The 25,222-nt window shown below is 41.5% G+C and overlaps 1 protein-coding gene across 1 annotated transcript in view; it reads right to left on the bottom strand.

The window, feature by feature from the left end:
* Window positions 1–25,076, bottom strand: part of DUSP16 (dual specificity phosphatase 16) — a 112,811-nt gene extending 87,735 nt beyond the window's left edge. Inside the window, exons 1-3 of the mRNA XM_054696438.1 lie at window positions 24,910–25,076; window positions 22,794–22,979; window positions 8,658–8,774 (exon numbers count right to left, since the gene is read on the bottom strand). The gene's annotated coding sequence lies outside the window, so the exon portion shown is untranslated. The remainder of the gene's footprint in view (window positions 1–8,657; window positions 8,775–22,793; window positions 22,980–24,909) is intronic.
* Window positions 25,077–25,222: the final 146 nt, after the last annotated feature.

The following is a 25,222-nucleotide window of genomic DNA, read 5'->3' as shown; positions in this document are numbered from 1 at the left end:
AACATTCATGTTTACAAATGTAAATCTTTACCTTTAGGAATAGTAACTAATAATAATAAGTAACTAAACCTCTTGTTAAACATTGGTTAAGGGCCTCCCCGGTGGCCCAGCGGTTGAGCGCTGGGTTGCGAAGCTGCCCACAGCCTCTGCAGCTCTGGTTCGATTCCCGGCTGCTCCCCGGCTGCTCCCCGGCCACAGGAGGAGGGTCCCACATGGCGCGCAGACCTCTCCTGCTGCCCGCTGCTCCCCTCAGCAGTGTACTTCGGTCCTTCTGCCTGCTCTGCTCCCCACTCTGGCTCTGGTGAATTCTCTCATCCTCCCGCGCTTCTGACTGTACCCAGTGCTTGTATAAATAAATAAATAAATAAATAAATCTTTAAAAAAAAAAAGTACTTTCAAAATTCCCAGTAAGTCAGTTTTTTAACATAGTGAAGAAGGGATCGCTCTTTTCAGGTCACTGAGTTTTAGGAATAGCTCAAACCACTACTATAAAGAAAGTAGAAAATAAATGGGCTTTTAGGGCCTCCCCTATGGCGCAGCAGTTGAGCGCTGGGCTGCGAAGCTGCCCGCAGCCTCTGCAGCGCCGGTTTGATCCCCGGCCACTGGGCGAGGGTCCCACGTGGTGCGACAGACCTCTGCTGCTGCTCCCGCTGCTCCCCTCAGCAGTGTACTTCATCAGTCTGCCTGCTCTACTCCCAGCTCTGGCTCTGGTGGATTCCCTCACCTTCCCGTGCTTCTGACTGTACCCAGTGCTTGTATAAATAAATAAATAAATCTTAAAAAATAAAATAAAATAAATGGGCTTTTAAATGGTCAAATATCACCATGTTAAATCATATAAGCAGCAAATAGTTCTTCTGCACACGGCACGTACTGGGCTTTTAACTCTCATAACAATCCTAAGAGTTAGGTATTATTATTACTGCCTTCTCTATTTTACAGTGGAAGAACTAGAGACCAAGAAAGTTAAGAAGTTAGCTGCAAGACACTACTAGAAAATCACAAGTTAGTCCTCCCAACCAAGTTTTCCCGCAGGAGATTTTGCCAGAACGCTACAAAACAGAAGTAGTTCAAGAAAACATCAGAAGCAGTGCCACTATCTTTGAGTGCATTTCTGTGGTTATTAGTCAAACTGATTCAAAGGTGTGCTAAAAAAAGTTGGAAAAAATGAGAATTCCCTGGGCTGAGGCAGTAGAGTCAGCCAGTTGTTATTTCCAGCTCAGCCACATAACAGCTTTGTGACCAGAGGGAAACTTTCTTTCCTCTTCTGTGAAATGAAGGTAGTTAGTACCAACCTTTTGCAAAGCACCAAATACAGTGCTGAGCCCCCACGGTACAGACTCCACACACTGATTCCTGCCTCTTTAGGATGGCTGTGTGTAGAACTGACTTGGATCTTCAACAATAGATTGAATTGGGATATTAAAAGAGAATGGGGAAGCTCATTCCAGGGAAAGAAAATACACAGTAGGAGACACAGCAGGGAAAAGGTGTTTAAAATAGTTTAGCTGAAGCAGAACATTTGTATTGAATAGTATGTATAATAAGCCTGGAAAGCATTTGGGGCCAGATTACATAAGGCCCCAGCCAAAGAATTTAGCTGTTATATTCTAAGTAGCAGGGACTGATGGACAATTTGGTACCTTTTTAAAACTATGCTTTAGTTACCCTATTTTCTATAATAAAGCAATAGATGAGCATTGTTAGAAGTCTTTAAATTACAGACAGGTGTAAAGAAAATACAAATCAAAAAAAAGAAAAAGAAAGAAAATACAAATCACCTTATTCAATGGCTACACTTGGAAGAGAAATATTTTTTATTTTTATATCCTTTGGTGAGAGTTTGATTCAGTTTTTCTTTTACCACATACATTTGTTATTTTAATACTAATAATGAAATTTATAAATCCATGGAAAACACTAAGTGCAGTTATATCATTGTTCTTCTCATGCAAGGATTTGCCTCTAAAAAATAGAGAATGCATATTTGGGGCAGTCAGATGACCAGTGAGAGCTCCCCTATGGAACAAATGAAGTTTGAGCAACACATTTATAGGGTATCATGGTTCCTGATCTTTATTGTGTATCTTGTCTTATAATTTCAGCCTATAGTTACAACATTTTCCCCTTTTATTTTTAATAAGGTTATTTAATTTTTCAAAAGAAAGATTGTTACCCTCGCCCTGTCCAAGGACACATTTGGGTGTATCTTCTCCAGTTTAAAGATTTGTACTTAGAAATTGATGAGGTAAAGGTAGGATTTGGGTCAGCTTTCCCTGAGGACTAAAGCATATTGGAAAGATCTATGGAAGGAGATCCTGGAACTAAGGAGGCCATACTGGGTGATGATAGCAATTCAGAAGAAAGTCAAAGGTGGCCAAGATTGACCAGCTATGGATGCAGAAAGAAAGCAACAAGTACAAGAAGCAGTACAGAGGGAGGACTGATAGGACTTGGTGATTCATGAGCTCTGGAGGGTGATGGGGAGGAGCTGATGACACATGATGCTAAGGTGTCACCTCTAGCAATTTACATAAACTTCATTGCCTCATCTATAAAATAGGGTTAATCATTGTACCTTCCTCACAGAGTTATTGGAGGATTAAATAAATGACGTCTAAAATGCTTACCACCATAACTGGAATGTATTCTCAGAAAGTGTTAGCTGTTATTATCGGATTAGCTGTAGAATCTAGATGACAGGGTTGATAACAAAATTCTCAGGAGAAATAGGAAAGTCAGTATAGTGGTCTGACCGAGGAAGGGGAGTCAGGGTTGAGCTCTATTTTAGACATGGCCAACTTTAGGTTTATGGTGTACAAATGAATTTAAGACATTCAGTAGGAAACCACTAATAGAATATAGAGAAATAAAAGGGTCAGATAAAGCCAAACCAAAACAATCTCTAGAAATCTGAGTGCAGAAGTGAAGTTACTGGAGGGGGAGAGGGAGAGAGCAAAGTGGAGAGGGGCCGTGTGGACTACAGTGGGGGGCTTTGGGTGTCTTAGTGGAAAGTGTGGTGTGGTAACATCTTATACCTCTTGATCACATACAATGGTGCAAACCAATGTTACCTCAATTAAAAAAAAAAAAAGACAGACAAAAGAAGCCACCACTGGCCAGTGATGTTTTTGACAATGGGTGCATTCATATTCACAAGAAGCAGACTTATGGGGAGTGGATACCCACTACAAAGAATTATCTGTGCCTGTTCCCACAGCCTCCCTTTCACTAGTGGAACTCACCCTAAGTAACAGTGGCTTCCCAGCGAGACAGGGCCTCAGGTAGTGCAGGCATCAAAGCAGTGCAGCACCTGGCTTTGGAATCGGGGCCTTTGAATCCCAGTTCTTCCACTTGCTATTATCTGATTTCAGGAAAATTAACTCTTGAACGTTCCATTTTCTTATTAACAAAATGGACTAATAAAAACGTCTACTTCAGAGGGTTGATGGGAGGATGAAATGACACTATTTAAGTGAAACCCTTTGTAACACATAAGGTGGGATATAAACAGCAAAGATGGTATGAATCCTGTCTCTCCTGGACGTTATGTGTTATACTTATTCTTCTTCTCCATCCCCTCGGTGCCGAACATGACGAACACTCCCTACTAACTGCTGCTGGCACTGCCTCCTAGACTTGGGTCTTCAGGCTCTCCTGATGCCTCCATTCCTTTGGGAATTTCCTTGCCCGTGACTGTGAAATTGCAGAATGTCAGCCAACACCTTTGGAACTAGGTGAGGTGGTCTGTCTGCCTTTGTTGGGAAAGACCTACTGTATTAGATTTCCATTGCTGCTATAAGCAAATTACCACAAACTTAATGGCAGAAAAACAACATAAAAGTATTAATTTATGGAGTTCAGACATCTAAAACAGGTCTTACTGGGCTACAATCAAGGTGACTTCAGGAGAGAATCCATTGTCTTGCCCTTGCCAGAACCTAGAAGCCCCCTATATTCCTTGGCTCCTGGCCCCTTCCTCCATCTTCAAAGTCAGCAACAGCAGGTTGTGCTCGCACATCACCAGTCCTCTCTTTGGTTCTCCTCTATCCTCTTACCTGTAAGTACATTGGACCCACCTAGATAATCCAGAAGTAATCCTCCTATGTTAAGATCTGCTAATTCCCTTGAAATTCTGATGTCTCCCCTCACTGTGTAGCCTAACATTTCACAAGTTCTGAGTATGAGGACATGGACATCTTTGAGGGACTATTATTCTGCTCTACCACACCCTCCATAAAGAAAATTTCAGGGAGGTTTGCCCCTGCTTTGTCTCTTTGTCTTGTAGGACCTAATTGACTCATCCAATGATGAAGCATCTTAATTTGATGACTGTAAGAGTCACAATTAGATATTTCATGCTAAGATTTTTCTTCTGGTCGAATCCTGATTCTGCTCTATGCTTAAAGATACATTTGCAGCCAAACACGATGAATATTAATTAACTAGATGTTTTAAAAGAAATAATAATCCTGATAAATCTCCACATGAGAAAGATGTGTTCAGCATCCACCATTCATTTCTATCAATGATACGAATGCCCATTTCACTTCTGAGACTAAACCACTCTACAGGTCCACCAGCCTCATTACCAATACATTTATCATTTCATGAGCAGCACCTCAACAGCCCCAATTGATGATTAATGGACAACAGAGTATGTCTTAAGAAAGACAGGTGAAAAATATCAGGTTACAAGGCAAAGCATGTAAATATATCAGAGACTGGAGTTTCTATTCTATGTTTTTAAAGGGGTAAAAGGCCATCTGTACTATTTTAGGAGTACCATGAGTTCAAAAACAGTCTTTGGAAATGGGTCAAACATCAATGTCTGAATTTCACCCTGAAATTCAGTATTCCTATCTTTTGAGTTCTTTTCTCACTGAGGCATATAAATGTGCTCAAAATAAACTGATTCAAATTCCCAGTGAAGGTAATTTTAAAAATTCCAATGGTTCATCTTAATTTTCTAGTGGGGAGGCAGCTAGTCTTAACATGTGGTTGAAAGGACATCTGAGTTGAAAACCAGAAAAGGCAAACGCTAAATATTGCGTGGCTTTGGGCAGGCCCCTTAAGAGAAGGAAGAAGAACAAGCCAACAAGTATTGGGCACCTCTTAATTGCCAAGCACCAGATTTGCATCCTTTACCTTGCTTAATCCTCATAACCCCAGTTGGTAGGCATCATCATCCCCACTTGAGAGATGAGGAAACTGAGCTTCTAAGAGGTGAAGAGACACTCCCACAATACACAGCTAACAAGTAGCAGCCCTGGGATTAAAGTCCAGCCTACTCCAAAGCCAGTACCTCCTCTCTCACTCTCCCAACTGCTCTTGTTGAGCCCCAAGTTCCTCATCACAAAAGAAGGGGCCAGAGTCAGGCTCTGATGCCTCTCATAGCTCCTGATGTATGCTTTGTTACTGGGGAGGGAAAAGGGAAATTGGGGATGAGGGAAAGGATCTCAGATATGGAGCATAAAATCTTTTCCTCCCAAGTGGGAAAGTTCTGGATCCTGGTGTTCTGCAAGAATGCTCTTGACTCACTGACCCAGGAAAGGAGGCTGCTGCTCTACCACTTCTGACAAAGTAAACAAGCCTGCTAGTTGTCCCTAGTAGGGCCACTTTTTAGGATTTCCAACAACAAAATCCATCAACATGGATGAATTCCATTCTTGTTGAGAATTTGATTGTGCCCAATACATTGTATTGAGAGGCTCTGAAGGAAACCACAAAGAAGTGTAAGAGATAGTCTGTATTCTCAGGAGATAATGGAGCGGGGTGGGGGCGGGGGGGAGGTGTACAGGGGAAATAGGAGGAACACAATTAACACATAGAGCAATTTTTAAAAATAACATATAACTTATGACCAAACTGTAACTCACACAACATAGACAATAGGCATCCAGAGACAGAGGAAATCAAATAGGTAGCAATACTCGGACAAGGCCTCATGAGAACTGGGGCAAAGACAAAGTTCTTTACTTGCATTCTGGACTTGTCTTCCTTGGCCTTCTCCGTAATTGTGAAATCTTGGTATGAACCTTTCACATAGTTCAAACATTCTCAGCTTTGGAGGCTGCAGTGATGTCCTTCATATCACGTCATCTGAATGCCACTTCATCTTTATTGGCACAAATGGGAGGGGTAAAACCCCATGGTATGCAAACACCGTCATGGAGACTTGCTTCGAGCCATGGGCAGTTTCATGCAAAACCAGTTTCTCAATAGGGCAAATGTTGTGCAAAGTGTAAGAAGCTTGAGAAACTAGTTAAAGGCAAAGCCTGTCACTACAAGACCCATATTTGAATGGGGACATTTTCCTGTCAATGTCAGCTATGGCCGGCCTCCAGCCCCTCACCTCTAGAGACTCTATGCTTAAGCATTTCTCCAACATCTTGTCCTAGAGGTCACATAGAGCCTTGTCCCACGGAACAGGAACTCCTTGTCCCCACATTCCTCCTCCTGTGTCCATGCTCATATGCCACTCTATAAGACACCCTCAGTTGAAAATTGGCTCCAGAATTCTGGATCCTTCCTCACCCTCACATAACTTTGTGTGCATCCTTTTCTCCAAATTCTACCCTACATATAACTTGGAAATATGATCCCTAGTGATGGTGTGTGTAGGTAAGGTAGCCTAGTTAACTAAACAGGCACTGTATTTGCTGAGTGTTCTGAAACAATGCTAGACTGAGACATATTTTCCAAGCTGGTTGAAGACACAAAAGGAAAACAAAGGGAACAGTCCGTAAGTATACCAGACACTACATCCAGGGTAACTGGTTCTGAAAAATGAGAAACTGGTAAGTACAGAAGTCATGAGGGAAAGTTTCGTGGAGGCAGGGTTTAGGACAAAACCTTAAAGAATAGGAAGAATTTGGATAGACCGGAAAGAGAATTAGCACATTCTAGAAAAGAAGACTAGCATAACCAAAGGCAGGACAAGTGGAAAATGTATTCATGGAAAGCCAAGGTAGTCAGTCTCTCTGGAGAGAGGGTGGCACAAGAATGGGCATCGCAAGAATCAGTGGGAAACGAGCTCAGATGGATAAGATGAATTCATCAACAAACTGAGCAAACATTAAGTGATGATTAGGTCTCTTGCGCACCATAATAATAGCTGACAACCACTGGTGCTGACATTGGGCCAGGCACTGTATTATGCACTTTACATGTATTATTTCATTTAATCACCAGCACAAACCTATGAAGTAGGCACTGTTACTATCTCCATTTTACGGGTGACAAAGATGAAGCTCAGAGAGGTGAAGCAACTTGCTTCAGGTCACATAGTTGCTGAGTGGAAAAACCTGGATTTGGACCAAGGGAGGCAGCTCAAATGTTGGTTCTGAGCACAATGTTAAGCTGCCTCAACCCATTACCTCATTAAATCCTTGTAAAATTCCATACGATGCAGGCTATCTCCATTTTTGCAAATGGAACTCTAGGCTCTAAGAGTGACTAAGTTGCTAAAGATAGAACTGGAATTTGAAAGCGAGTTCTCTGCCTTCCAAGGACACTAAACGTTCTATAACAATATAGCTGTTGGATTGAAGGATTGTCCAGAATGGGATCAAATTATGGGAAACCTTGGCCTGATAAGGGCTAGAAGCACATATGACAGAACTAGGGAACAACTTCAGGGCTATAAACAGACTTGACTTGATGAATGAAGATGGGTCTTAAGTCTAGCCAGGGTGGGCACTAGACATTGAATCAGGGAGAATGGGCAAAAGCTCTAGGTGATATTAGGAGTGGTAATGATGTAGAAATGGGCACGGTGGAGGGAAGGACGGAAACAATGATCAATATTTGAAGGAAAATCTGATTGTTCTGGGGAACAGAATGAGGGCAATGAAGGAAGAATAAATCACAGAGGACTTTGCTTCTGGTCTAACTTCATGGACTGTTTCTGGGGGCTGAGAGGTCATAAGAGCAGCTAGTTTGTGGCAAAAAAGAAAAAAAAGGTTCTTTTGGGACATGTTGCAACCTGCTTGGCAGAACAATGCCTGGCTCATTCTGGAGGAAATGACCAGTAGGCAGTCAGGGATGTGGGCTTGGAACTCAGGTAGAGAGCAGAAGCTGGCTGTCATTGCTGACCTATCAGTTCTGCAGGTCCGCTGAAGGGACAGTCCAGTTAGATCCCAGGGAAAATAGGTTTTTCACAGTCAGAACAAGCCAGGAGTCAGCAAAGAACAAAAATGCAACCTAACAACAGAGAGCAGGCCCCAGGGCAAGCCACAGGTCTGGACAAGTGGTTAAGGACCAAGGCAGAGATGAAAATTAAAGGGACACAGCAGCAATTGGATCACACCAAAATAATCTCAAAAGAATATCCCTTTCTATTTCTGGTGTTTTGGAGTTTTCCCTTATTGCAGGATCCAAACCCAGATTAATATGGGACCCTGCAAGCTGACCAAAATTCCACAATTGGGATTTTGCTAATAGGGAGCACAGAATTTCCATCAGCCGAGAAGGAGATCTGAAGTCATGAAAAAAGGCTCCACCGAACTGCACACTTAAAAATGGTTTCGATGGGAAATTTTATGTTATGTGTACTTAACCAAAATTACAAAGGAAAGCCTCACCACTTAAAATATGTCCGTAGATCCCACAAAAATCTCCCAAAGTGCATCTCATTTAACAACTCCTGGACTTACCCCCATTTTTGGTCCACAATTTTCCTTGCCCAAGTCAGTGACTGTGCTGCTGAGAGAATGAAAGCACATCCGCAGCCTGGGGTACTGTCGCTACCTGGCTCCCGAGTCCCTTCCAATCTGGAAAGAGAGTGGGATAGTCAATTGTGATGAATTTGTCGTGAAAGCTCCTCTTCTGGTCTTTCTGCTCCCTCTGTCCTTTTCCCAGAACATTGAGAATGTAATCAGTTGGCCATAGCCCCACCCTTTGTGATCTCTTCTGCCTGACAGAATTAAGAAAATGAGACATCCAGCACCTCAGCCAACACCTGGGAGGGACTTACCTAAGAAAGGAACCTGGGAGTCCTATGACTTCAGTTCTTGCTTATTGCCCTTTGGACACTTCCTTTGAACGTTTTAGGGTCCTTCTAATGGCTTCACGAGACCACCTCCTGCTCAGTCTATTACCTGGCCCGGGATCAGGGGTCCTCCATAAACCAGGACCTAAAGGCACTCAAACACTGTTTGACTAGGTAGGTTACAAGTAAAGAAAATAGGGGCTAAAGTTGTCAAGGGGCCTACTCAAGGGGATACCCTGGATTAATTGCAAAACAAGGAGATATGGGCCTTCTGATCACACTCTAAATCTCTTTTAGCTAGACAAAGAGATTCCAACTGAAATATTTGAAATTCTATTTTCATTAAAATTCTGCCTTCCCTGAGATTTGTTGTTTTATGTTGCCCTTTTTCTCAAAGATGTTTAAATCTCCCTTCCCCCTACCAATGCCAGATTCGGGATTCAGAAGAGGATAGTAGCAGGAGTGATGGAGCAGGGAAGCTCATTGTTACCTACAAAACCATCCCAGACTACCTATTATGTTGTGGCTAAAACTCAGATCTTGTACAGCAGAGCAGAGCTTCATGAGAGGGCCATGCGCACTAGGGCTCACTCATCCTTTCTGCCTTTGCCCCGTCTTGACCTTGATCCCCACCTCTGAAATCCTTGATTACCAATGTCAATAGATAGCTGCTTGGTTTGGGAGGGGCCTCCCAAGACTACAGCAAGATAGAAGAATGACAGAACAGCCCATCGTAAACATATTTATCAGGCAAACTTCAGGAAAAACTGGTTACTCAAGCTTGCCTCCTCAAGAAAAATAGTTTTGTGTCAAGCTTGGCACAGTCTGAAATAGATATATGCAAGGTTGTTCCATTGCCACACTCCTTTGAGGAGGTGTCTGTCACTTTAGCACAAAAATGATGCTTTCCCCTGCCTCAGAGAGTTTTCAAGCTATACAGTTAAACAGAGAAATGGGTTATATGTCTTTATTAAGCCTATATATCTTTTCTATCTTTACTATGGCCATTTTCTTAAAATGGAGAAATTCAGGTTAGAACTTGGAAGTCATAGAGTCTTAGACTTAAAAAGTAGAGCTATATGGGACTTGGAAATCTACTCCAGCCCCTAATTTTTCAGCTGAGAAAACTAAAGGCTTCCATTATTAGGATGTTATATTTCTACTACATAACCTAAGATGATACTCATTTCTTTACAAGCCAAAATTGTACTGTTGACTCCAAGGAGTTGGTTAACCTAAAACCCATGGCATTTTTCATATAAACCACTGTCCGACTAGATTTTTCCCCAGCTCCTTGGTTTATACAATACATTTCCTAAAATTATGTTCAAGTATTTATATTTTCCCTTTCCATTCCATTTTTCTAGCTTTAACTCCATATTCCAGTCTATGATTTGAACTTTGGTTCTGTCTTAAGATCTCTAAGTGTGTTTAGCAAAAAGGAAGATCCTTTGTTAATAAGCTCTTCACAGTGTGCCTGCTATGTCATATCTATTTTTTTTAAAGATTTATTTATTTATTTATTTATTTATTTATTTATTTATTTATTTATTTATTTATACAAGCACTGGGTACAGTCAGAAGCACGGGAGGGTGAGAGAATTCACCAGAGCCAGAGTAGGGAACAGAACAGGCAGACCCATGAAATACACTGTTGAGGGGTGCAGCGGGCACGGCAGGAGAGATCTGCATGCCATGTGGGACCCTCACCGGTGGCCAGGGATCGAACCAGTGCTGCAGAGGCTGCGGGCAGCTTCGCAGCCCAGCACTCAACCGCTGCGCCACCAGAGGAGGCCCACTATGTCATATCTAATAGCTAAATTGTTCTAAATACACTTCTATGAAAAACATTTAATTTGGAATTCCTCCATCTGGTTTTTCAGATCCTCCAAGAAAGGCAGTAATTTTTCTCCTGTGTTACATGAGAGGTTCTAGAATGTGTCTTTTCCTCCACAGCCCAGAATATCTTTCACAGCTTGTCTCCTATCAGAGCAGGAGTGCCTAGGGGGAATGCTGAAGGGCCACCCCCTAAATTCCAGAGTCCAGGAGTCTTTATTGTGTACATTTTGATTCATCATTAATACCTTTTCTTCCATTAGCCATGAAAGCAGGAAAAGTCAACTAATTTGGGAGTGGGAGGAAAAAAACGAAAGATTTCCTAATCTCTTGTTCACTCAAAAAGTATCTACTGTAAGCAAAGGGAGAATTAAGTTGAGTTAAATATTTGTGATTATTTTATAGATTGTAAATAGTCAAAAACCTAAGAATTATCGCTGACTTCATCCTTCATCACCCAGTTCTACTAAGAATGGCTAACATCTATCAAACACTGCCACACATTGTGCTAAATTCTTCACTAAGTTGATTCATTTAATCCTCACAGCAATTACAGGCATCACAATTTGATAGATGAGAAGACTGGTGTTTTTAAGAGATTAAATTGCTGGTGGGAGTGCAAACTGGTCCAACCACTATGGAAAGCTGTCTGGAGGTTCCTCAGTCTACTAAAAATGGAGCTACAATATAACCCAGCAATTCCACTCCTAGGAATCTACCCAAAGGACACAAAAACATTGATTCAAAAGAATACTTGTACCTCTATGTTTATGGCAGCACTATTTACAATAGGTAAAACCTGGAAACAACCCAAATGCCCAAAAATAGATGACTGGATCAAGAAGATGTGGCATACATACACAATGGAATATTATTCAACAATCAAAAAGATAAACTAATACCATTCGTAGCAACATAGATGGAACTAGATGGTATTATGCTCAGTGAAGTAAGTCAGAAGGAAAAAGAAAAATATTGGATGAATATTGCAGGAATATAGGGGAAGTAAAAAAAGACAACAGGGAAAAAATAGTAACAATACAAAACAAAAATAGAGGATCATAAACCAGAGACATCCTGTAGGGGAGGAGGAGGGAGAGGGATCAGAGGGAGGGAGGAGCACAGGGGACTGTGGTGATGGTGCACGGGAGCACTGGTGAAGGAAATTCTATGGGGACTACACCTGGGGGACTGGGGGGAAACAAACATTGTTTAAAAATGAACAATGATATAAAATACACATAAATTTAAAAATAGATAGATTAAATTATGCTTGAAATCACATATCTAGGAATGGGGAGTCAGATTCACACCCAGGTATGTAAGACTCCAGAGCCCAGAATTTTACCCACAGTTTAGTCCAGGACCTCTAAGACAGCCAGCAGACCATGATGCAGGTTTGACCCCCTAAGCATCATGGAAGGGAGGAAGGAAGGTTGAGTGAAAGAATCTCAGACCACAACACAGTTCTAAGAGTGTTCAGCAAGGCTGGTGGAACATCCAGGAGCCAAAGTTGCCCATCTGAGGAGCCCCACATTCCCAGTCATAGGCCTGCCTCAGTATCCCTCCACGTGACTTCAGAAGAGACCCATAGAAGAATGACCTCAGCAAGAAGTGGCTATGGATTTCAAAACACAGAAGCTGGGGTTATCAATCAATTGTGACCCTTTCTGAGTGGTAGATTTTCATTGTCCCCACATTATATCACACTATCTCTTCAAGCAAATGTACTGATTTTGTCTTCAGTACATGTCTCTATCTCCTCCACATTTTCTCTGCACCTCAAAAATAAATCCCAGGTGGACAAAAAACTTAAAAATATAAAAACGATAGAGGCAGTATCTGATTTGGAGGTATTCAAATGTTACTCAATTAAAAAAAATATTTCATTATAAAAATAATACATGTTCATATAAAAAAGTGGAAAAGGAAAAAATTGAAAAAATATATATAAATAACATCGTAAAAGTACTACAATAAAGCAATGAATTTCTGTATAATCTTGTCAAGAAGGCTTTTTCTTTTTTTTATTTTATGTATACTATTTTTACACTATTCTTCCTTTTTGTACAATGTATGCTTCCTCCTCTAAGGGGTAGTCCCTATAGAATTCCCACCACCAATTCACCTGTGTCCCATCACCATAGTCCCTTGTGCTCTTTCCTCCCCTGTTATGATCCCTCTCCCCCCTCCCCTGCAGAATGTCTCTGATAATTTATTTTTCAATTTATTATATTTTTCCTCTGACCCCTTATTTGAATGTTTCCCCTACATTCCTCCTATAAGTGAAACCATCTGATTTTTTTCTATTTCTTTCTGGCTTATTTCACTGAGCATAATCCCTTCCAGCTCCATCAAAGTTGTTGCGAATGACATGAGTTTATCTTTTTGATTGGTGAATAGTATTCCATATTGTATATATATACCATATCTTCTTGATCCAGTAATCTACTTTTGGGAATTTGGGTTGTTTCCTTATCTTACCTACTGTAAATAGTGCTGGAATAAACATAAAGGGTGCAGGTATCCTTTTGAATTAATGTTTTTTGTGTCCTTTGGGTAGTTTCCTAGGAGTGGAATTGCTGGGTCATATGGAAGCTCCATTTTTAGTACTTTGAGGAAGCTCCAAGCAGCCTAAGAAGGCTTTTTGTAAGTATAATAGCAAATCCACAAAAGGCTAATAAATTATACTACTTAAACATGGAAAACTTCTGAATTAAAAAAAACACAATCAACAAGTGAAAGACAAACAACAATCTGGGAGAAAAGATGGTTAACACATATGACAGCAGCACTAATTCCTTTAACTATATGGAGCTTTTAGAAATCTCTAAGGAAAAACCCACTGTCAATAAAGAACAAGCAAAGAACATGATATGGTAGAGCACAGGGAAAGAAATATGAATGCTCCCACCACACACTCAGCTTCACTGCTAATTCAATAATAGCAATTTAAAATATTAATAAGATGCCAATTTTGACCTGTCACATTGGCAAAATGTTAAAAATTTGATACAGAATCTGTCATCTGATAAGTGGGGAAATAGTTTGTGCTACCAATGGAAGTACACTCTTCATAACCCTTTTGGAGGAAAACTTGGCAGTACTTGCCAATATTCAGGGATAGAAGTTTATATCCTTAATCCAGAGGTTCCTCTTCTATGAATCTATCCTACAGATCAATTCCCCAAGGAAAAGAAAGATGTATAATCAAAGTTGTGAGTTTCTGCATTGTCTAACTATCAACAGTAAAAAATAAAGTCATCCAAGAAGTAAATTCTGAAAGAAAAGGGCAAAAGGAACACTTCACGAATTAGATAGTGTTGCATAAATTGTGTCATGGAATAATCTCTGATATGTATTGTTAATTTTAAAAAGCACTAAAGTTATAATATCATTTGTGTAAAAATTAAATGGCTAGGATTGTACTCCTGATAGTGGGCAGGCATTTTTTGGAAGGTTCTACAGAGTTGTTACCTCTGGAACATGAGGCAGAGAGATGTGGTAGAGGTATTACTTACTGATAAACTTCTTTACTTTTTGAATGTTTCACCATCAGCACATTTTGCAATAAAGAGCTACTTTATAAATTTTTAACTTTTACAAAGGAAAAAGAGAAATTCCATCTAGGTAAGGAAAGCTTCGGTAGAGAACACCGAGTTTCCTTTTATTTTGTCACCATCCTTAAATAAGATGTGTTCACCTTTACTGAATAAATGGAAGATTCGAAATCTGTCTCTTTGCCTGTTATTTCTTCCATTGGCTCATCCCTCAGCTCTTGGTAATATTTTCTGTAGCACGTCATGGGGAAGGAAGGACAATGAGAATTTTCAGTCCATTTACAACTATCACTCATCCTCGAAATCAGCCATAGTTCAGCAAAGTTGAAAATAAGACTTCTCTAGAATAAATTCAGCATCTTACTAACAGTTTAAAACTTACTGGCCTTTTGGCCTTTCCCAGAGACATTATAACAGGTTGAATTGAAATTCTGGGTGGCAAGGAATAAAGATTATTTTCAGAATATATATTAGTAACTTTCACATATCTGCAATGTACACATATGGAGTCATCCCAACAGCTTCTTTGTCATTTGTTGCTTATTTGTGATAGAAAGAGCCTCGAGGGGAAGGAAGTCAGAAAGCCTGGCCTGTCACCAAGGGTGAGAGACTCATGGCAGAGTCTTCATTCAGTCAACACAGATATTCAGTAAGAACTTAATATATATAAGGCCTTTATACTATAATATTCAGTTCCACATCCATATCATATAGCATGTATTATAAGGATGACATAATATAGTATAGTAAAATATTACAGAGTGAAATAAAAAGTCTTGCCCCTAGGTATCTACCCAAAGAACACAAAAACACCAATTCAAAAGGAAACTTGCACTCCCATGTTCACTGCAGCACTATTTACAACAGCCAAGCCATGGAAACAACCTGAGTGCCCAAGAACAGATGTGTAGATAAAGGAGATGTGGTATATATATACACACAATGGAATACTACTCAGTGATCAAAAAAGATAAAATCATTCCATTTTCTGCAAGTTGGATGGAGCTGGAAGGGATTGTGCTAAGTGAAATGAGCCAGGAGAGTGACAAACACCAGATGTTGTCACTTATATATGGAATGTAGAGAAACCAAACAAAGGGTGAAATAAAGTCAAACTTAAAAAGTAACCCTTGAAGGCTGACCACAGAACTGAGGCATCCAGAGGAAGAGGGGAAGGGACAAGAAAAAAAAGGGGAGGGAGCACAATGGACTTAGAGTAGGACTATAGGTGCTTTAAAGGTGGGCGCTATGGTGATTGTATTTGAAGGGGGAGATTCTATACTTCTAAAATACAAATAGGGGGCCTCCCCTGGTGGCGCAGCGGTTGAGCGCTGGGTTGCGAAGCTGCCCGCAGCCTCCGCAGCAGCGGCTCGATCCCCGGCTGCTCTCCGGCCACCAGAGGAGGGTCCCACATGGCGCGCAGACGGCGCGCAGGAGGGTCCCACATGGCGCCCAGACGGCGCGCAGACCTCTCCTGCTGCCCGCTGCTCCCCTCAGCAGTGTACTTCATCATTCTGCCTGTTCTGCTCCCCGCTCTGGCTCTGGTGAATTCTCTCACCCTTCCGCGCTTCTGACTGTACCCAGTGCTTGCATAAATAAATAAAATCTTTAAAAAATAAATAAATAAATTTTTAAAAAAATTAAAAAATAAAATAAAATACTAATAGGGAGGTCAACCAATGATATTTTGATGAAAAATTTGAATGAAAAATAATAAAATAAAGTCTTGAGAAATTTCCAAGTGTACGTAAAAGTTCCCCCAGAGTCAACTGTCACTCTTCTGTTTAAACTCCCAGTGGCTCCCATACACCTTCCCATTAAGCTTGGCATTCAACAGGCTTCACCCTCGATCACCCATGTGCTATTTCTGAATGCCTTTGCCAGGGTTTCTTCTCTTACCTGCTTGCTTGAAAAACGTGTTCTCATCTTTTGAGACATAGTTCAGAAATCAGACTTTTCAGGAACGACCTCCCCTAGCTCCTCTCTGTTTTAGGTATGCACACCTCTGCTATCACACTGAACACAGCATCCGGCACCATTCATTCACACACTTTGAGAAGTAAGCAAGTGCATCCTCTGAATGTGTAAGTGTATCCTCTGAGCGTGGAAGCTCCTGGAGGGCTAACTGAGTCCTTCATGCTTGTGGAGCAAAGGAGTTCTCCACACAATTTATAAATGCACAGATGGAGCAAAAAATGAACCAATCATACTACTCTGAAGGATTTTTTTGTAGTTTAACATTTCTTAATATGGTGACAAGTCTGGTAAAACCTGCATCACTCTTCAATTTCCTCTCCTATCTGCCTCAGTCCCAGTGCAGCCGGCCAGCAATACCCATGGTATTGGTGTGAAGTTCTTGTAACAGTTACTGAGTCAGCTGTACAGTTGGTGCCAGTCTAGCACAGGGAAAGGTTAACTTCCAAACACACCAAATCACAAAGTATCTATCATTTTAATCTTGACAGGGTGCTGTTATGCAGATGCCTGAGCTTTTCTTCCATCACATAGCTAGCATCTCTCCAAACAAGCTTAGATAGCAACCTGTTTTCTTTGGCAAATTGATTAATGGGGACATCACTCATATGCCTGGTTGTATGACACATCCATTAGTATTGCAGTTTTGTTTGTGGGGTACTGGGTAAAAATATCCAGCAATTTACTACCAGTGGCGTGACCACCTGTCTGCTAGAAACGTTAAGGAGGAAAATCTGGGGGAGGCAGCACCCTTGAGGAATGCCGAAGGGGTCTAATTCTATCCTCATAGCAAGCTGCCTTCTCAAACTTAGAGACGGCCATGCAACCATGCCAGGTCCCTTGCCACTCAGGTTGGCTGGGGCCTGAGCTGCCCTGCAGGGACCTGGAGTCACTGCAGAAGTAGCTCTGCTGAGCCTGAAGGGTGACAGAGTATAGGTGCTGGGTTGCTGCCGAGAGCTTCTTCAGTGGCTGAGAGAGAAACAGATCTTGACTTGGGAGTAGAACAAAGGAGAGAAGCAGCACAAATGAGAGAAGGGACGGGAAGTGGGGAGGAAACACATAATGGTGAACTGGGCAAGAGTAGCTCAACCTCTCCCACAGCACTGGGACCAGGCAGGAAGGCAGCAAGAGTCTCCTTGTGCCTCCCCTGCTGCAAACCAGATAAATTCTATGTGGAATGGGATGCAGGTTATCTTAGGGAAACACACCAGAGTACCTGGAGCTTTCCAAGGTAAGACTGGAGAAAATCTTAAAGGATTAGGAGAAGGATGACCCCCTACCAGGATGTGCTGTCTCAAACAGGAAACCACAGAAGCATCTCTGGGCTCTAGTGAGAAAAGGGGAAGGGGGAAGCTGAGAGAGAGAAGGTAAGAGAGAGCCCAGGCGATGACCCGGTGGCAGACTCAGCAGTGGAAGATCAGCATGTCTTGCACAGCCCCTGACTGTGTGGTCACCAGCACAAGGCCAAATTGAATTGGCAACAACAGAATTCAAGGAGCTCCTCTGAGGAAGCTAGTGTGACTTTCTAGTCTAGTCTAGAAAAATACCACCAGGCTAAAGCTTCAATGGAAAGTAAAGTTCTCAATGACATGTATGTGTTTCTGGTAAAAAAAAAAAGTGGAGGGAGGGTACTACTACTTTTGTGTTTTGAATGTCATAATCAAGAGGGCAGCAGGAGCCTTAGGAGAGGCTGCAGCCCCAAACCCTTAGCATATTTAAATTCCTAGCTGCATCATTAAACAAGTCCTGTAACAGAATAGCTAGTTGTATGAACTCCAGTTCTGATAATACTGTCTTGCAGGGGAAAGGAGGTGCCTGTCTAACAACGGAATTGAAAGGGAAGAAAATAAAAGGAACCACAGCTTAGTATTTGCATGGAAAAAATGCAGATCCTTATACAGAGTTCCTATTGATCACTGTGGTTACATCTCCAGAAAGTTCTAATATAAGGTGGCTGAGGCCTCTCTGGTGACTGCCCCTGGAGAGAGGGGATGGTGTCAGAGACCACTCAGAATTCTAAGACCACTGCTAAGTCTGACAGGTTGTGACTTTTCATAAAACAGTACTTTTCACCTTGGATGGTAAAGGCTGAGAAATCAGCATGGTGTAAAGTTATAAAAACCATTAACAATGAGACTGAACACAGGCTGGTTGACAGGAATCAAAATAAGAATCTGAGGGTATCCTTTCAAACTTATTTGAAATAAACAGGATACTTATTTTGAAAGGACTATTTCACATAGCAAGCAAAAAAAGTCATTAGAAGATTTTACCACATTTATGAATGAAAGAGACAAAAAACGGCTACTCAGGAAAACTTTGCTAGCTAACTTTTGAGAAGAACATTAGAACAATCACTCTGTTCTATTGCTGTTGGTGACAGAAAGGCCCTGGGCTCAACTGGTTGGATTCCATGTGGCAATACCTTCATTCCCTTGAATATTCTGGAATAGTTTTGGGAGTGAAATTAATACTAGTAGCTTTTTGTTTTATCACACAAAATATCAGACGTTATACCACTCAGGTTAACATTGTATTGACCAAAGATTGATATTAGCCACCTTGTTTTTGGAAACAATTCTATATGTAAGCAAAAAGATTTAAGGATATTAACTGGAATGGATGTGTTCTCCTATATGTTGCCTTTAAAAGCAAAGAGATTAAAAATCTAATTTTAAAAGTCTTAAATAGGGCCTCCCCGGTGGCGCAGCGGTTGAGCGCTGGGTTGCGAAGCTGCCCGCAGCCTCTGCTGCACCGGTTCGATCCCCGGCTGCTCCCCGGCCACCGGAGGAGGGTCCCACATGGCGCGCAGACCTCTCCTGCCGCCCGCTGCTCCCCTCAGCAGTGTACCTCGGTCCTTCTGCCTGCTCTGCTCCCTGCTCTGGCTCTGGTGAATTCTCTCACCCTCCCGCGCTTCTGACTGTACCCAGTGCTTGCATAAATAAATAAATAAATAAATAAATAAATAAATAAATCTTTAAAAAAAAATTAAAAAAAAATAAATAAAAGTCTTAAATATGTCAAAAAATTAAAAATAAATGAAGACATTGGTACCAAACAGAAAAATCAGACTACCGTAATGTTGTAAAGCAATGTCAGCAAGAAAGAGCTGGAGGTCTTTCAATCTAGCATAGTACTTATCTGGAGGCAAGACATATTGCCAGCAAATAAATTCTCATCAATGCTTTTTGTGGCTTTTAAAAAATACCTTTATGGTTGTAAGTAAGTCTGATGGGATCCCAACAGCACATTTTAAGTTGCTTTTTGAAATAGAGAAAAACAAAAGTGAAATTTAGAGCTTTTAAGGCTATTCATAAAAATTAGAAAAGTCTCCTCTGTTCTCCTGAGGTCTCCGGGCATTGAAACCTCACTTCCTCCTGGATGACCCAGGATTCCTATCTTTTGCCCCTTAATAATGCAAGATCCAGAAGTGGAACCATGTCAGACGTCCAGTCAGCAAGCAGATCTGGTTTTTACAGGACCTTGCACTGAAAACTAAAACCTCAAAGTGAACTTTCATGGAAGGGAAGTTGCTGTAAGAGCTATAAGTGCAGGTTGATTTTCTTTTGCTCTCTAACCTGTGCCACAGTAGGCTCCAACTTCTTCAGGTCTGAGTCAGTCACCGTGGTATGTGTGTCTTGGGTAAACCCTTGGGAGAATGGTGAAAGAAGGTGTCTGGTCACTGTTTCACCTTTCATCTCTCTCCCCCACCGTTCACCTCACAGGTGTTCAAGTCTACTAACTGCATTTTGAATGTTCAATACCCCACTATAGCTATCAGGCTACTCAGAAAGCTTCCCACCTTAGGATATTCATTCTATACAACCAGATAGTCCTCTTTTCTCCCCTACTTACACCCCATATTAAACTAATCTTTAGATATCAGATAACTAAAAAAAAAATCACATTCACACTAACGTGTAAATAACTAACAGTGATACTTAGCAAACCATCTCTTACAAAGGGTAGTTCAGTTTTAAAAGTTGCTTATTGGTTAGGTAAATTCCCAATTATTAATAAATCCCCTATTATTTCCTGATATAAGGGCCACTTTACTCTTTTCTACTATGTATAGTATAAGGCTTAAGAATAGCAACAGTATTTTAAAAGAGATACTCATGACTATATTAAGAAAAGCTGTTGAGTTTGAGGAGAAACTTTCAGTATGTTGATGAAGAGGAAGAGGTGAGGGAAAGTTTGAGCATGGAAAGTTTTGGTTCCTTTAGCTTCATTTTCTCTTCCTGATTTTTGTGCTGATTGGATTTCTTTTGCCTTCCATGTCAACTAACTGTTTTAAGTCCTCTTTGGCTTTATTTATTTTGCTCCTGCTGACAAGCTGGAGGCTGAATTATGTGCTCACTCAGAAAATGTTCTTTTAAGCTCCTGCCTCAGACTTTCTAACCCATGCAGAGAGTAAATAGGTACTGTGTTGTATGCAAATGTAGGCATATTTGTCCGTGTAGGCCAAAGGAAGGGAGGCATTTTGCACAATGCCTTTAGAACAGAAACAAACTTTTGAAATGGAATACTTTATACCCTCTATAGCTAAACTTTTCGGTAACAGAAAGTACAGAGGAATACTTATCTATAAAATAAATGGGGGGGGGGAGACACACACAAAACAAAACATGACTAATACTTCAACAGTGAGTTCACCTCAAGCATTTCATGAATTTCACATGACCCACCCACTTTTTCTCTGTACCTCTGAAGATTACCCTATCAGCAGCAATAATACTCTGTTGTTCGAGTGCCAGATTTACATACCAACGTAGCCATGACATTCCTGCATGTAGAATATGGTACTGTTCCCTGGTTTGTGGTTTCTACAATAAGGTTAATTTTTGTTCCCTTACCCTTCTCATTTATTTTTATGCCACCCCCTACCTCTTGTCCTTCAATGCTTTTTTTTTTCTTTGAATATTTTGCCTCCCTGCCTTGCTCAATCTCAGTGTCACCACATAAAGTATTCACAGACTCACTGTACAATCCCGCTGTGTTTTAAAATCTTTCTCACTCAGCCACAGATTAGCAATTCCTTGAAAAGACAAGTTTGGGACAGAGAAGTATTAACTGGACATTTCCAGGCTGCCACTGGGATACCTTCTTCCCCCACATGCCTGGTATGTGTAAAGATGGGTCTGCAGTGACCGTGGTAGATTTCGTGGCCACCTTTGTTTCTTTCTGGATAGGCTTTGCTTTGAATTGTGGCAATTTCTAGATTGGAGATAAGTCTAGCCAAGATGTCCAAGTTAGAACTGACTCAAGCAATTTTCATTTCCAGTGGAAGTCTGGAAAGGGCTGGATACTTTTTCAGTTCTTAGACTCTGTGTGTCAAACTTAATGGAAAGCCAGCTGGAGCCTAAGAAGCTATTTTAATGAGCTTCCTTTCTTTCTGATGTTCCCCAGGGAACATGTGCCAAGCAGACCCATGTGGCCCAGGGAGTAACATGATCATCTTGGCTCTGTTTGGACACCTGTGCTCTTTTAGCCCCAGTGGTAAGGGGAACAAGGGAGAGAGAGAGAGAGTGCATGGAAGGCATGCAGACCTAGGGGAGTGGGTGTGTGCCATGCTGCTTAGGAATTCACACCAGCAGCAGCAGAGGCTTGCCACACCACAGGCCAACAGTGCCTCTATGTGGGGTGTCTGAGAGTATCTGAAATGTGTTTGTGTATGCATCAGGGAGGGAGGTAGCAGAAGCGTAGGGAGGAGAAAATTATATGCATTTTTTGAAAAAGAAATTGCATGCCTCGGAGGTTCCTTGTGAGAAGAGGCTATAGGAAAAAAATGATTGAAAGCCATGAATATAAAGTATGCCCAGAATCCCAAGAGCATATTCTACTAAATTTCCTCCCACGCCTTAAAAAAAAAAAACGCATTTGTTGTATATACTTTCCCTTTTCCAGGAGTTAGTCTGAGTCTTGGCTCTCAGAATGTTACCATTTTCAACAACCCTTTAACTTCAACTTATCAGCGCAAAGATACTAAACCTGATCTGTATTATTTTCTACCAGATGCCTGGCTTAGTCTTCTGTATGTGCGTATTTCTCCTTCCTGGATGATAAACTCTTTGGGGATTACTACTTCTAGGAACAAATACTCCCTGTTATTCTCTCCTTACCTCTTTGTTTACAATTCTGAGTACTTCCCAGCAAATGTTTAACAGATTCTTCTTTATGAGATTTTCTTCCCTTTATAAAGGCTTATTTCTAATATGACTAAAGTTCATTTTTTTTAGCTAAATGAATAAATTGTTTCTAGTTTTTCGAATGCAAATTCCTAATTTGACTGTACTATTTGAAATGTACAGAAAATACAAAGACAATACGCCATATACTCTACCATCACATTGAACATATTTGCTTCATGTCCCTTATAAGTAAAATTTTGTCCCCTTACCCTTCTCACTTAATCTCATGCCACTTCCTACCTCTCTTACATCAGTGGTTTGTCTTTTCCTCTGAATAGTTTTCCACCCTTCCTTTTCCATCTCCGTGTCATGAAGTATCTAATTCATTGCACACAGATGCAGGGAGTGGGTAAATGTGATGGCAAGAGCTGATGGAAATTCTCTACTGATTACAGGTTTCCTCCTCTCTCTGAAAGTAGAACATTCCTGTAGAAAAAAAATAGTCAAATTACATATACAGCTAACAGCCCAAGACCCGAACCACATTCCCCCTTCTGCTCTCTCCCTAGAGATAACCACTCTCCTGAAGCTGGGGTATATACGTCCCCTGTATGTTTTTAGATTTCCACTTCATGGTTCAAAAGGCCTTAGTCTTCCCTCCTGAAAAGCAGGAAGGGGTTCGTGAGCAGTTCACATGCACCAGCCCAGCAAAGCCATCAGTGGAAGGACAGGGTGTGGAAGTTCCTTACAGAGGTCAGGGTACACTCAGTCAGCTGGGATGCAGGAAGAGAAAAAGGCAGAGGACTAACTCAGGGAGAAGGCAACTTAACCCCAAAGAAAACAGCTTTGCAGCTGAAAGGGCTTGAGTGGTGAGGCCAAATTGAGGCCATACTAGACAATGGTAGGGAAGGAGGTGAGAAGGAAGTGGAATGTGGTTAGTGGGGGTGTCGAACAAAAGGGTAATAGGAAGGAAGAGAGCTAATATTAGCACAGACATTTGTACCCCTGACTATTAGAGAAGATATGTATAGGTAGCACTCAGACCTCAGTTTGTGGCTATGGGTGCATCCTTGGCTGACCCCAACACTGGCAACTCCACGCCAGACCAGTTTCCAATCATACAACATGGCTAGGAGGCATTTACTTGAAAGAACTAACCTGCTTTAGTTCCTCTAAAGACATTGAACTTCCCTATTATTACACTTTCTCAGTTCATAGTAGCCAGGTAAAAGATGTGCAGTTCAAATGACAAATCCAAGAGTATGTCTCAAATAGTGTATGGGACCTAACATATTTGTACTAAAAAGGTATTTATCTGATATTCAAATGTGAGTGTCCTGTACATTTACTGCTAAATCTGAGAACTCTACCTCAACTGAATTTTGGAAGAGTTAGTTTAGCAAAGCACGTCAGGAGTCTTTGAAAAGCAGTCAATTACTTCTTGTGTTCTCAAAAAGTAACACTAACCAATACACACTCTCTATCTACTTCTCCATGCCCTAATATGGGCTAAAACAAGTGACAACATGCTGATTGACTTATTTAGGTTGGGGGAACAAGACATGCTTATTTGTTGTCTTCAAGGAGATAAAATTCACATACCACAAAATTCACTCATTTAAAATGTACTATTCTGTGGTTTATAATATATTCAGGCATGCAGCCATCATCAAAACAATGTGAGAACATTTTTGTCCTCTCAGAAAGAAACCCAGTAACCACTGGCAATCATTCCCCATGCCCTGTGCTTGGACTATGGGCACCACTTATAAACTCTCTCTTTAAACATATCTATTCTGGACCTTTCATTCTAAATGGGATCTAGGTGGGCCTCCCTGGTGGCGCAACGGGTTAAGAAGCAAACTATGAAGCTGTTCGCAGCCTCTGCAGCACGAGTTCCATCCCCTGGTGGCCAGCGAGCAACCCACATGGCGCAGCAGACCTCTCCTGGCTTGCCTGCTGCTCCCCTCAGCAGTGTACTTCGGTCAGTCTGCCTGTTCTGTTCTCCACTCTGTCTCTGGTGAATCCTCTCACCCCCCCCACACCTCTGGCCTGTACCCCAACTCTTGTGTGCATAAATAAACCTTTTAAAATAAATAATAAATAAATAAATGGGATCTACTAAGCGGTCTCTTGTGTCTGGCTTCTTTCACTTAGCATATTTTCAAGATCTATCCACACTGTAGCATCTATCAGGACTTCGTTCCTTTTTACGGCCTAGTAATATTCCATTGTATATGCCACAATAGCCTCTCCACTCATTCATATATGGAGCTTTGGTTCCTTTCCACCTCTCAATGCTGCTATAAGAGAACACCGTGTACAAGTTCTCCTGTGGACGTATGCTTTCATTTCTCAAGGAAATGTCTTACTGTGAGAAACTGTCAAATTGTTTCCCCAGAGCTGCACCACTTACAGTCTTAGTTGTTTTTTAAAATAAGGAACCTTTAGGGTTTCCTCGGTGATGCTGAGGCGGGCCTGTTCAGCGTGGACTGGGTGGAAGCCCCACACTCCCTTCGCTTCTGGCCGGCCTATGGCATCCAGAGGCCAAAACATGCCGGGAGCGCTCAGCGAGAAACGTAGTTTCGGTCTCCCGCCCGGCCCCTCCTCCGCAGCGCTGGCAGACAAGAGGAAAACAGACTCCTTCCTGAGGCTCTGTGGACCTTGTAGTTTTCTCTCAAGTCAGTCACGCGGAGACTGCCGTAAAGAAAACTACCATTCCCAGAAGA

The sequence above is a fragment of the Talpa occidentalis genome, unplaced genomic scaffold (genome assembly GCF_014898055.3).
Source record: "Talpa occidentalis isolate TD23 unplaced genomic scaffold, MPIMG_talOcc4v2.1 talOcc4.16, whole genome shotgun sequence".
Classification (NCBI taxonomy): Eukaryota; Metazoa; Chordata; class Mammalia; order Eulipotyphla; family Talpidae; genus Talpa; species Talpa occidentalis.
This window is presented reverse-complemented; position numbering and strand designations above follow the sequence as displayed.